Source organism: Dioscorea cayenensis, chromosome 11 (assembly GCF_009730915.1).
Source record: "Dioscorea cayenensis subsp. rotundata cultivar TDr96_F1 chromosome 11, TDr96_F1_v2_PseudoChromosome.rev07_lg8_w22 25.fasta, whole genome shotgun sequence".
NCBI lineage: Eukaryota > Viridiplantae > Streptophyta > Magnoliopsida > Dioscoreales > Dioscoreaceae > Dioscorea > Dioscorea cayenensis.
The window spans coordinates 12,443,530-12,455,853 of record NC_052481.1 but is presented as its reverse complement, the minus strand read 5'-3'; the positions used below and the strand labels follow the sequence as shown (position 1 = coordinate 12,455,853).

Genomic DNA, 12,324 nt, shown 5'->3' with positions numbered 1-12,324 from the left:
CAGCCTGAGGGTTTTATTGATCAGAAGAACCCTCATAAGGTATGCAAGCTACTGAGGTCCATTTATAGACTCAAGCAAGCATCCTTAAGTTGGAACCTTCGTTTCGATGAGGAAGTCAGAGGGTGCATTCCTGCTTGTGTATATACAGCAAGATCTCCACCAACATGTCCGTTATTGAAGAAGCAAAGTGATCTACAACGTAAATGTGTGCCCGTTTACATTATCTGATAAGTGCTTGAGTAGACATATTTTTATATATGTTTTACATGCATTGAGCATCATTTTTACTGTGGTTTATGTCTCATATTGTTTATTTGGTATTCTTTTATGCATATAGGTTATGAATGCCTTGAAGAGTAAAAAGGAAACAAAGATAGGCTATAAAGACACAATGTTGGGAGTTCTTGTTCAATTCAAGGACCAAAATACGAGAGGAGTTCGTAAACGTAGAGATGTGTGCCAACTTCCAAGAAGATTGAAGTCAAATCACTAGTTGGAAGGGCACAAAGGCAGTCACATCTTTATGTTCCTTCTCTTTGTGAAGATTGCAAGACCTCTCAAAGATACGTCGATGAAGAAAAGTTTTATAGCCTACCACATAGACGTGTGCCCGGACATGTGGCCTCAAGAGAAGAGTGTTTGGATCGCGTTTTGTGAAAGCACTGTAGTAATTTTACTGTAGCATGGAAATTTCCGCATTTTGTGCCCGAAAATTTCTACAGCCCACGCGCCCGAGTGGAAAATCCACACGGGCGCGTGAGGGCACATGACAGGCGCGATTTTGGGCTTTAAATAGGCCGTTTGCCCTATTTTGGAGGAGACTTTTGGCGAGGGTTTTGGCGAGCACTTTAAAGGCAAGGCAGCTAGGGTTTTGGAGGAGGTCTTTGGCGATATTGGTGGGCGTCCATCACCAACTTTGATCGATCTTCTCTCTGTCATAGCAAAGAGGGAGCCTTCGGTGACCTATCTTCGGAGAAGGATTCTTCAAGACGTTGGGCGACCCATCAAGGCCATCATCACGAATTTAAGGGGGTTTTACTTCATGGCTTTCATTGCTTTTCATTGTAATAATCATTGTTTTGTAACTTGCTCCATGGAGGGCTAAACCTTAGTAGGTATTTGGGCATGTGAACCCTAGGATTTATGTTTTTGTAATGATTTGCTTTATGTTTCTATTAATTCGAGTTGATTTGAGTTTTAACCTTGTATTCTTATTGCTTGCTTGTTTAATTAATCCTTGAGGTTGATTGGATTTGCATGATTTGTTACTTTGATGTGAGAGAGGTCTCCATTAGAGTTAGAACGTCAAGGTTAAAGAGGGTTGAGAGGGTGAGTCATGAGATAGTGGAGTGTCCCCTCTCCCTTCCGATTGAGTGTTTCCTATCTCCGTATTCCCTAAACTCTATGCAACCATATTTGGTGTGAGGCGTGAGATTGAGAGATTTCTCCGCTGGGACCTTGTAGGGGGTTAGAGATCCTTCGCCGGGAATTAGGGTTGGATCTATCCTTAGGAATCGGTTTCACTCTTAGGTGTCCCTAGAGCGTATTGCGGTCATATGGGGTGTGAGGTGTTGAGATTGAGTGATTTCTCCACCGGGACCTTGTAGGGGACTAGTACCGGTGGCTTGGAGGCAAGAACCTGTTGTTCTTGGATTACCTCGACTCATTAGACTCGGTTTAGAAGCATTTATTAAATCGTGAGCTTCATGTTAGATCCTAGTGGGAGCATTGCCCGGATATCTCATCTTTATTGATTGAGATCTCCTTTACTCGTTTTCTTGCTCGCTTGCTTGCTTATTAATTCTCTCGCAATTAGTTCATTTCATCATATCCATTGATTTCGACTAGATAACTAAGAATTGGTTAATACTAATACTTCTGTTCCCTGTGGAGTCGACTACCCACTCACCGGGGTAATTATTACTTCGACACCCGTGCACTTGCGGTACATACACACATATTCGGACATGTCATTATCTCAATGAAAACATGATTCGGGGGTGTTTCTGGGGCTAGTACTGTAGCAGGAAAAATGCAGCAAACATTGCAGCAAATACTGTAGCAAACACTGTTCACATCCGGCCGAAGAAGGATGAAAATAGAGAATCAACATGGGCGTGCGTTAATTCCACACGCCCGTGTGAAAAATCAACAAGGGCGCCCACAGCGGCGTGTGGATTCCCGATTCCAGCCCTTTAAAAGAGATTTCAGCCCTAATTTCAGCATTCTTTTCTACTTTTTTCCCCAACTTGAGAGAGGGCTTCGGCTAGGGTTTTGAGAGGTATTGGCTAGGGATTTGGAGAGGTTCTAAGGCTCCAACATCATGCTCTGTTTGGAAGAAGGTTAGTGGGAGAGCTTTTGTCGGCACCGATCCGGCGAGGTGTATCCTATGCCATACAAAGGGACTCTTGGACGAGTAGAGGACTCTCCACAAGACCATCTCCATGACTATAAAGGGGGTTTTCTATGGATTTTTTGCTTTTACATTTGATTTCATTGATTATAATTAGCTCCATGGAGAGCTAAACCCCCTAGTAGGTACTTGGGTATTTGTGAACCCTAGGATGTATTCATTTCATTGAACCTTTTTATTATGCTTTCAATTAATTGATGTTTTATTTGACTTCCAATCTTGAATGCTTGATTGTATGAATACTCCCTTAGAATGACACACCACGAGAATTAGATAAAGCTAGATTGGAGAGGGTTGAGAGGGTGAGTTGAGAGGTAGCGGAGCGTCCCCTTTTTCCTCAAGTGTGATTTATTCTACCTCCATTTTCTCAAGTTCTTTGCGGTCATAGTAGAGTGAATGGGCTAAAAGATGACCTTCCGCTAGGGCTTAGTTGCAGGTGCAACGGAGTGAAGCGTTGAAGTGATTTTAGCACCTAGGGCTTAATTGTAGCTAGGGACCTTCCACCTGGACCAAAGGGTTAGGTGTACATTTAGGAAGAGGATTTATCACTTGGAATCCCTAGAACTCATTGCAATTCTATAGGAGAGTGAGGTTGAGAGGTTATTCAATTTCTCCTCCGGGACATGTATAGAGTTAGGCTTGGTTGACCTTAGATTTGGAACCATGTATTTAAGGATCTCCATGACTCATTATTACATCAGTTAGAAAGTATAATAGAGGGTTCTTGCACTTGAAACAATTGTCCTAGGCGGAACAATATCCGGGTACCCCATTTATATCGATTTCCTTACCTTCTCCTTTACTTGTGCTTTCTTTCTTGTTCTTTTACTTTTGTTATTTCACATCTTGTCACACATATCACTATTTATCTTTCCCTTAGTTAAGAAACAATTTAAGTATTTTTATTCAATACTCCTTGTGGATACGAAACCCTACTCATCTGGGATTTTATTACTTTAATAAACCCACGCACTTGCGGGACATATGCAAGGGGAGTTGTCAAGTTCGAGCAGCCATATGGGAGATTTAACACCACTAATGTAATACAGTTCAGAGTGTTCGGACGTCATTTTACTATGAGTGTCACTGAGTTTTCAATTTGTATGGGCTTGTATGACGAGATATATATAGATACTGAGGAGCATGGACACTTGCCGATAGATTACCCTGACACCTTGATCCCACGGCAAGCTTACCAAGCCTTGTGTGGATAGGGGTAGTATGAACTAGGAGTCTCCAAGGCTACATGTTTGTCCCAGCTAAGCTACAGGTATTTATTCACCGTCCTTAGCAGATCTGTGGATGGCCGTGGTGACAACACGGGTGTTTTGAGCTGGCAGGGTTTAGTTTATTTGTATTCTGACACGACCGAATATGCGTGTAAACCATAAGTGCACGGGTGTCGAAGTAATAATACCCCGGTGAGAGGGTAGTCGAATCCACAGGGAATAGTACTTAGAACCATCAAGATTGCTATTTAAGTAGAATGAAAATATGTTGAAAGTGATGTGAAAACAAACTCAATACAAATGAAAATAAGAAAAGATAAAGGAGGCGCAAGTAAAAGATAAGGGAGGCAATCTACGATAAATGGGGTACCTGTATATTGTTCCGCCTAGGACAATCATTTCAAGTGCAAAACCCCCTATTATGCTTTCTAACTAATGCATTAATGAGTCAAGGAGATCCTTTAATACATGGTCCCAAATCTAAGGTCAACCATGCCGAACTCTATACATGTCCCGGAGGAGAAATTGAATAACCTCTCAACCTCGCAGTCATATTGAATTACAATGAGTTCTAGGGATTCCAAGTGATAAACCCTATTCCTAGGTATATACCTAACCCTTTGGTACAAGTGGAAGGTCCCTAACCATAATTAAGACTTAGGTGCTAAAATCACTTCAATGCTTCACTCTGTTGCACTCATAACTAAGCCTCAGCGGAAGGTCATCCCTTAGCCCATTCACTCTACTATGGCTGTAAAGAACTCTTGGAACGTGTAGGTAGGATAGATCACACAAGAGGGGAAAGGGGATGCTCTGCTATCTCTCGACTCACCCTCTCAACCCTCTCCAATCTAGCTCTGTCTAACTCTCGTGGTGTGTCACTCACTCACAAGAGTTACCAACAAGAACTCTCAACCATAGTGTCACTCTAGGAGAGTATTCAAACAATCAAGCCTACAAGATTGGAACTCATAATAAACATCAATTAATTGAAAGCATAATAAAGAGATTCAATGAAACGAATACATCCTAGGGTTCACAAATATCCAAGTATCCACTAGGGGTTTAGCTCTCCATGGAGCAAAATACAATAGATAAAGAAATCAAGAGTAAAGAGATGCAATCCATGAATGAAAACCCCCTTGTATTCATGTGGAAGGTCTTGTGGATTGGCCGCGTCTTCTTCAAAGGTCCCCTCATCAAACCTAGGGCACACCTCACCTGATCGATGCCGATGAAAACTCCCCTAATAGCTCTCTTCCGAAGGAAACGGGGTGTCAAAGGCCATCAAACCTCTCCAAAGCCTTGCCAAAGCCTCTCCAAATCCTAGCCGCCGATGTATCCAAAGATGGGGAAAGGTGGAAGAAAAGATAGGGGAAAAGATGGAGAAAAGAATGCTGAAATCGGGGCTGAAATCGGCTTTAAAGGGCTGGCATCGGGAATCCACATGCCCATGTGGGCGCCCTTGTGGATTTTTCACACGGGCGTTTGGAATTTCCACACGCCCGTGTGGATTCTCTGTTTTTCTGTTTTCTCGGCTGACTATAAACAGTGCTTCTACGGTATTTTTACTACAGTGTTTCTATAATATCCTGCTACAGTACCAGCTTGAAATACTCCCGAATCGATAATTTCATCGAGGTAATGCAAACGGGCACACATTTACGTCGTGGATCGCCTTGCTTCTTTAATAACAGACATGTTGGTGGAGATCTTATTCTATATGCACAAGTCAGAATGCTTGAATGTGACTGCCCTTGTGCCCCTCCAAATAGTTGTGCTAACTCAAGTACGAGGAGGTTGGCACACATTCCTGCATCTGGAACCTGACCTATGTCTTTGCGTTTGAACCTTAGCAAGATTTCCTCCAAATTAGTGCATTATGACCCACATTGGCTTTTTTCTCTCATAATTGGCCTCACAACCCTTCCTGCATAAAAGTAACATAAATACACCCATATTAGCATTAAAACCCGAGAAAACTAATGCTCAACACAAAGAAAGAACACTTCTTATTCTTATCGCACAAGCACTTATCAAACTCCCCTGATGTCGAATATACTTAGCGCCAATGTGCCCTAGATAGATCTGTATGCGCTGCTTCATCGAATACAAGTACAGAAGCTCCTGCCAGCTCAGAATGCCAGTGCTATCACCACGGCCATTCACCGACCTGCTAATGATGGCATATAAATATCTGTATGCAGATCGGGAAAGGCACGTGGCCTTGGACACCCTCGACTCGTACTGGCCCTGACAACACAATGCTCTGTAAGCTCTCTGCGGGGTCAAAGCTCCAGATAATCATTCAGTAACTGAGAATACTCCTTAGTATCTATGAATGCCTCCTCGTATGAGCCAAGCCGGACTAAAAATTGCGTGATACTCATGCTCTGGTAATGTCCAAGTGCTCTGAACTGAACGGCGTCGAGGCTGTCAAGTCTCGAATAGGATCTGTCAAACTCGAATGATGACAAGACCTTCATTGTAAGCTCACGGATGGCTGGCTCTCTAATCAACAACAACTGCCTCCAACCATCCATCGACACGAGATCCTCGACCTCATCGGTGAACTCATCTCCCTGTTGTAAATCTCTCAGTATGCTCGTGTCTAAAAATAGAGTCTGTTCGAACAAAAGTCTCGACAAATGCTCGAAATGGGCCTGATGCTCGGGTATAGTGAATCTCATACCCTTAGACTCAGGAGATGACTCACGCGACCGCTTATCAGCTTGCTTCTTTAACTTGGGTGCCATATCTGCAAAATTTGAAAGAAAACCAATCAAACAAGTCAATTAAGCAATGCTGCAGAAATCCACATGGTCTTGTGGAATTTTCGCACGCCCGTGTGGATCCACGGGGCGTGAAAAAGACACGGCCATGCCTCAAAAATAAAAAAAATGCACCGTTAAATTGCTTTTAACTTCATTCTAAACATGCATACTCATTCTAATTATAGAAACAAAGCATTATTCACCAGTTTCATCAATTAAAATCAAGAATTTGTGAAGAAAACTAAAGATAGGGCTTACAGATGAGTTGAAGTGGAAAACCTTGAAGCGGCCAGAAAACCTCACAAAAATCCCTCCAAATACGGTAGTGCAAAGTCAGGAAGAAGTGTGAGGGTGCTCTCAGGCGAAGAGGGAGTGTGGGAATGAGAAGAAACGATGATCCTTTAAAAGGACTCGTGCCTTTTGGCATTCTATACAACCGCACAGGCATGCGGAAATTACCCACGCCCGTGCGCCTCCACAGGAAAGCTTCACAGGGACAGGTGCGCGCCCTGTGCACTCTCGGGAAAATACTCACTACCTCTGAACGCAAATACACAGGCGTGTGGAAAATACCCACACCCGTGCGCCCGACCCACAGGGACTGTCGCATGCCCCTGTGGTTTTTTTGTCCACCTGAGAAGAATTGCTAAGTGTTTCACACGCCCGTGTGGAAATTCCGCACGAGCATGGGCATTCACAAGCCCAACTCACATGGACAGCCGCAAGCCACTGTGTCTTCTTGGGATGGAGAGAACTCGTCTACAGAGATCCGCACGGGCGTGTGGAAATTACCCACGCCCGTGCGTATTTCACAAGTTCGCCCACAGGGGCGAGTCCAAGCCCCTGTGTGCTCTCTGGATAGTTTGCCAAGTCTCTGTAGGAAATCACACGCCCATGTGGAAATTACCCACGGGCGTGCAAAAATCACAAGGTCATTCACAGGGGTGAGTCCACGCCCCTGCGCCTTCTCTGGATGAGCTCGCAATACAAAACCACGGGCATGTGTTAATTCCACACGCCTGTATGTTTTCTCTGGATGCCCTAGAAAACTCTGCATGCTCTGCAGAAAATTTCTGAACATGTTTACACACTCAGAGTCTGCCCTAACATGCAAACTATACCAGTGAGAAACATGATAGATAGCTTAAATGACCAAAACTTCGTCAAATTCATGTGAAAACACATGATGAAATTACAAGTCCACAAGAAAATCACAGCAAAAGCATCTACAAATCAAGACACCAACACTCAACAATTTATTCAAGCAAACACTAAACTACCAAATTAAGAAAACAGTAAACACTTGGGTTGCCTCCCAAGAAACGCTTGTTTAACGTCACTTAGCTTGACGTACCTTGTCTTACCTCAAGGGGGCTCATAGATGAAGGTTGTCCTCTTACCCATGGCTTGGAAACATGATGAGCAAAGTCTCTTGAAGGTAGAGAGGGAATTATCAGGCTTGGGACCACCTAGAAATGATTCATCCAATTTGTTCGGTTCGCGCACATCTCCAACAGCCTTGGAGCATTTCCGGTGGCGTCTCCTAGCCCTCTTCATCTTCCGGAGCACTTTCTTCATGATCCCCGGGGTAGATGGTACTTCTTCCGTCAAACCAAGCATCATGATTCCTTCATTGTCCACCTCTTGGACAAACAAACCTTTGTACGGGTCCGGATTGAACATTTCTTGCATATATTAATCAACAATCTCATCAGTAGTGTCTAGAAAATACAAAGTATCATCGAAATCAAGAGAATGCCGCATGGCTTCAGCAAGGTGGTATGTGAGCTTATCATCACCAACTCTCAATGTTAACTCTCCACCGTCCATGTCAATCAATGCTTTGGAAGTCTGCAAGAACGGCTTCCCAAGTATCAAGGGTACATCCGCATCCTCATCGACGTCTAGCACCACAAAGTCTACAGGAAATATGTACTTGTCCACCTTGACAAGGATGTCTTCAATGATACCCCTCGGATGTCTCACTGTTCGATCCGCCAATTGCAAAGTCATCCGAGTGGGCCTTGGTTCTCCCAAGCCTAGCTTCTGAAAGAAAGTGTATGGCATGACGTTGATACTGGCCCCTAAGTCCGCCAATGCCATTTCTTCATCCAAATTGCTAATGTTACACAGAATGATGAAGCTTCCCGGGTCTTTCTTCTTCTTCGGCATATTCTTTTGCAACACCGCCGAGCAAGAAGCATCTAAGATCATTGAAACACTGTCCTCCAACTTCCTCTTGTTGGTCAACAAATCTTTCAAGAATTTTGCATATTTAGGCATTTGAGCCAATACCTCAACAAAAGGAATATTGATGTGGAGTTGTTTGAACAAACTCAGGAATTTCTTGTATTTTTTATCCCCTTGGTCATTCTTTAATCTAGAGGGATAAGGGATTCTTGGCTTGAAAGGTGGGGATGCCACCTCCTTCTCTTTGCCTGCTCCCTACTCAACCTCTATAACCTCGGGTGCGTGTTCATTGGGCTCCTCACTCGGAAGCTTACCGTCAACCTCACGACCACTTCTCAAAGTGATCGCCTTCACATGCTCTCTAGGGTTGGTCTCGGTGTTACTCGGTAAGCTTCCTTGTGGCCTTTCCAATAAGGACTTCGCAATCTGCCCTACTTGATTTTCAAGATTATGCAAAGAGGTGGTGTGGTTGCGATGTGTAGCCTCAACTGATTGGAACCTTGTATCAGATGATTGCACAAACCTAGTTAAGGCCTTCTCCAAATCGTTCATTCGGGTCTCCAAACCTGAAACTCTGCTTTCCATGTTTGGGGCTTGCTATTATTGTTGGAAACCCGGTGGTCCATGGCCTTTTGTGGACCATGGTTGCTCCACGAGAAATTGGGATGACTCTTCCAACCCGGATTGTAGGTGTTGCTCTATGGGTTTCCTTGATTTCTCATAGCATTACTACAAAATCAACATTCTCAATCGAAGATGCGTCACCAATAGAGATCGGGCAATCGGAGGGAGCATGTTGATAAGTTCTTGTGCGATATGAATGTGAAGCATTATTTCCTTATGTTGATCATTATTTTCCTCGGGTTTTACACTAATATGTGTGTTTTTATGTTATTTTTATGCAGGTAGGGCTGTGAGGCAGAGTATGAATGAAATAGGCCAATGTGGATCATAATGCACCAATTTTGGAGGAAATCTTGCTAAGGTTCAAACGCGAAGGCATAGGTCAGGTGTGAGATGCTAGAATGTGTGCCAACCTCCTCGTATTCGAGTGGGTACATCCATTTGGAGGGGCACAAAGGCAGTCACATTCGAGCATTCCGACTTATGCACATAGAACAAGAGCTCCACCAACGTGTACACCATTGAAGAAGCAAGTGATCCACAACGTGAACGTGTGCCCGTTTGCGTTACCTCGATGAAAGTATGGAATTCGGGAGTATTTCTGGCAGAGTACTGTAGCAGGTTAATGTAGCGAATCGCTGTAGAAAATTAATGTAGCAGTTACTGTTCACAGCCAGCCGAAAATCGCAGAAACAGAGAATCCACACGGGCGTGTGGAAATTATCCACGGTCGTGTGAAAATTCCACACAGGCGCGTGTACCGTTCACGCCCGTGTAGTCGCCCGATTCCAACACTATTTAAAGTTGATTCAGCCCCGATTTTGGCATTCTTTTCTCCATCTTTTCCCCAACTTGCGAGAGGGCTTCGGCTAGGGTTTCGAGGGGTATTGGGCGAGGTTTTGGAGAGGTTCTATGGCTCCGACATCGTGATTCCATTAGGAAGAAGGTTGGTAGGGGAGCTTCGATCGAGGCGTATCCTATACCGGACGAAGGAATCCTTGGACGATGAGTAGAGGACTTTCCACAAGACCATCGATACGACCATCGAGGGGGTTTCTTTATGGATTTATTATTTTACATTCTATTTCTTTGATTGTACTTAGCTCTATGGAGAGCTAAACCCCCTAGTGGGTACTTGGGTGATTGTGAACCCTAGGATGTATTCGTTTCTTTGAACTTCTTTATTATGCTTTCAATAAATTGATGTTTATTGTGAGTTCCAACCTTGAATGCTTGATTGTATAAACATTTGCCCTAGAGTGACACTAGGGTTGAGAGTTCTTGTTGGTAACCTTGTGAGTGAGTGACACACCACAAGCGTTAGACAAAGCTAGATTGGAGAGGGTTGAGAGGGTGAGTCGAGAGGTACAGGAGCGCCCCCTTTCCCCTCCGACGTGATAGATTCTACCTCCGTTCCTCGAGTTCTTTGCAGCCATAATAGAGTAAATGGTCTAAGGAATGAACCTCCGCTGGGGCCTAGTTGCGCGTGCAATAGAGTGAAGCGTTGAAGTGATCTTAGTATCTAGGGCTTAATTGTGGATAGGGACCTTCCGCCTGGACCAAAGGGTTAGGTCTAAATCTAGGAAGAGATTTATCACTTGGAATCCCTAGAGCTCATTGCAACTCTATGCGAGTGCGAGGTGTTGAGATTGTTCGATTTCTCCTCCGGGACATGTATAGAGTTAGGCATAGTTGAACTTAGATTTGGGACTATGTATGTAAGGATTTCCACGACTCACCATTGTATTGATTAGGAAGCATAATAGAGAGTTCTTGTACTTGAAGCGATTATCCTAGGTGAAGCATCATCCGAGTACCCCATCTTTATCGATTGCCTTGCCTCCTCCTTACTTTTGCTCTCTTACTTGTTGCTTTTAATTTCTGAGAATTGAATCATTACCACACTTATCATTATTGATACTCCACATAGCTAAGAATCGAATTAAGTGTCTTTACTCCATACTCCTTGTGGATTCGACCTCGCTCACCCGGGATTATTACTTCGACAAACCCGTGCACTTGCGGGATATAAGCAAGGGGACCTTGTCACATGTCCTCTACCAAATCTGGTGCAAATACTCATGGCTGCCACTCTATTCAAAGTTAGGAGATCTAACTTCTTACTCAATGATTCTACTTGAGCCGCCAAGGAGGTTACTGCATCTATCTCATGGAGGCTGGCCACCTTTTTCTTCTCCCTAGCATTCCATTGGTAGCTGTTTACCCCCATTTCTTCAATTAGTTGACGGGCTTCACAGGGGGTCTTGCTACCTAAGGTACCTTCTGCAGCCGCATCTAAGAGTTGCCTTGTACTCAAATTTAAACCATTGTAAAAGGTCTGAACAATCATCCACTCCGGGAATCCATGTTGCGGGCACTTTCTCAGGAGCTTCTTGAACCTTTTCCACGTCTCAAATATAGACTCCAATTCCAATTGTACAAAGGATGAGATCTCATTCCTAAGCTTTGCATATTTTTTGGGAGGAAATAACGGGCAAGAAAAGCTTCTACCATCTCCTCCCATGTGGTAATTGATGCTCTAGGTAGTGAGTGTAGCCACTTCTTAATTCTCCCTTTCAAGGAAAATGGGAAGGCTCTCAACTTGATGGCATCATCCGTTACCCCGTTTATCTTAAGCATGTTACACACCTCGAGAAAGTTCTCTATATGACTATTCGGATCCTCATCGGCCAAACCATTAAACTGTGCGGATTGCTGCAACATGTGGATGAATGACGGCTTCAGCTCGAAGTTCTGAGATGTAATCGGGGGATGCACAATGCTCGATTGTGTCCCCAATACTGAAGGTCTGGTATAATTGGATAATGTCTGTTGCTGCTCATTTTGTTCTGCCATGTTGTTAGATTCTTCTACTTCCAAATCAGCTAGATTAGACTATTCTTACACAGGTTCTTTCCCTTTTCTTCTAAGTGTACATTCGAGCTCAGGATCTCCTTCAATCGATATCGAAGGGTTCCCTCGGGTCATAACCTGGAGCAATACCAAAAGAAAGAAAACAAAATCAAAACAGTGATAGAAAAGAAGATATGAAATATAATGAATGAATAGCTAAGAAAACAAAGTGCAAAGTATT

The 12,324-nt window shown here is 43.7% G+C and overlaps 1 non-coding gene across 1 annotated transcript; it reads left to right on the top strand.

Annotated features, from left to right (window-relative positions):
- The first annotated feature begins 11,590 nt into the window (after positions 1–11,590).
- On the top strand, positions 11,591–11,697 carry LOC120272719. The gene has a single exon (XR_005540259.1). It is a non-coding gene; the product is annotated as a small nucleolar RNA R71 (small nucleolar RNA).
- The last annotated feature ends 627 nt before the right edge of the window (positions 11,698–12,324 follow it).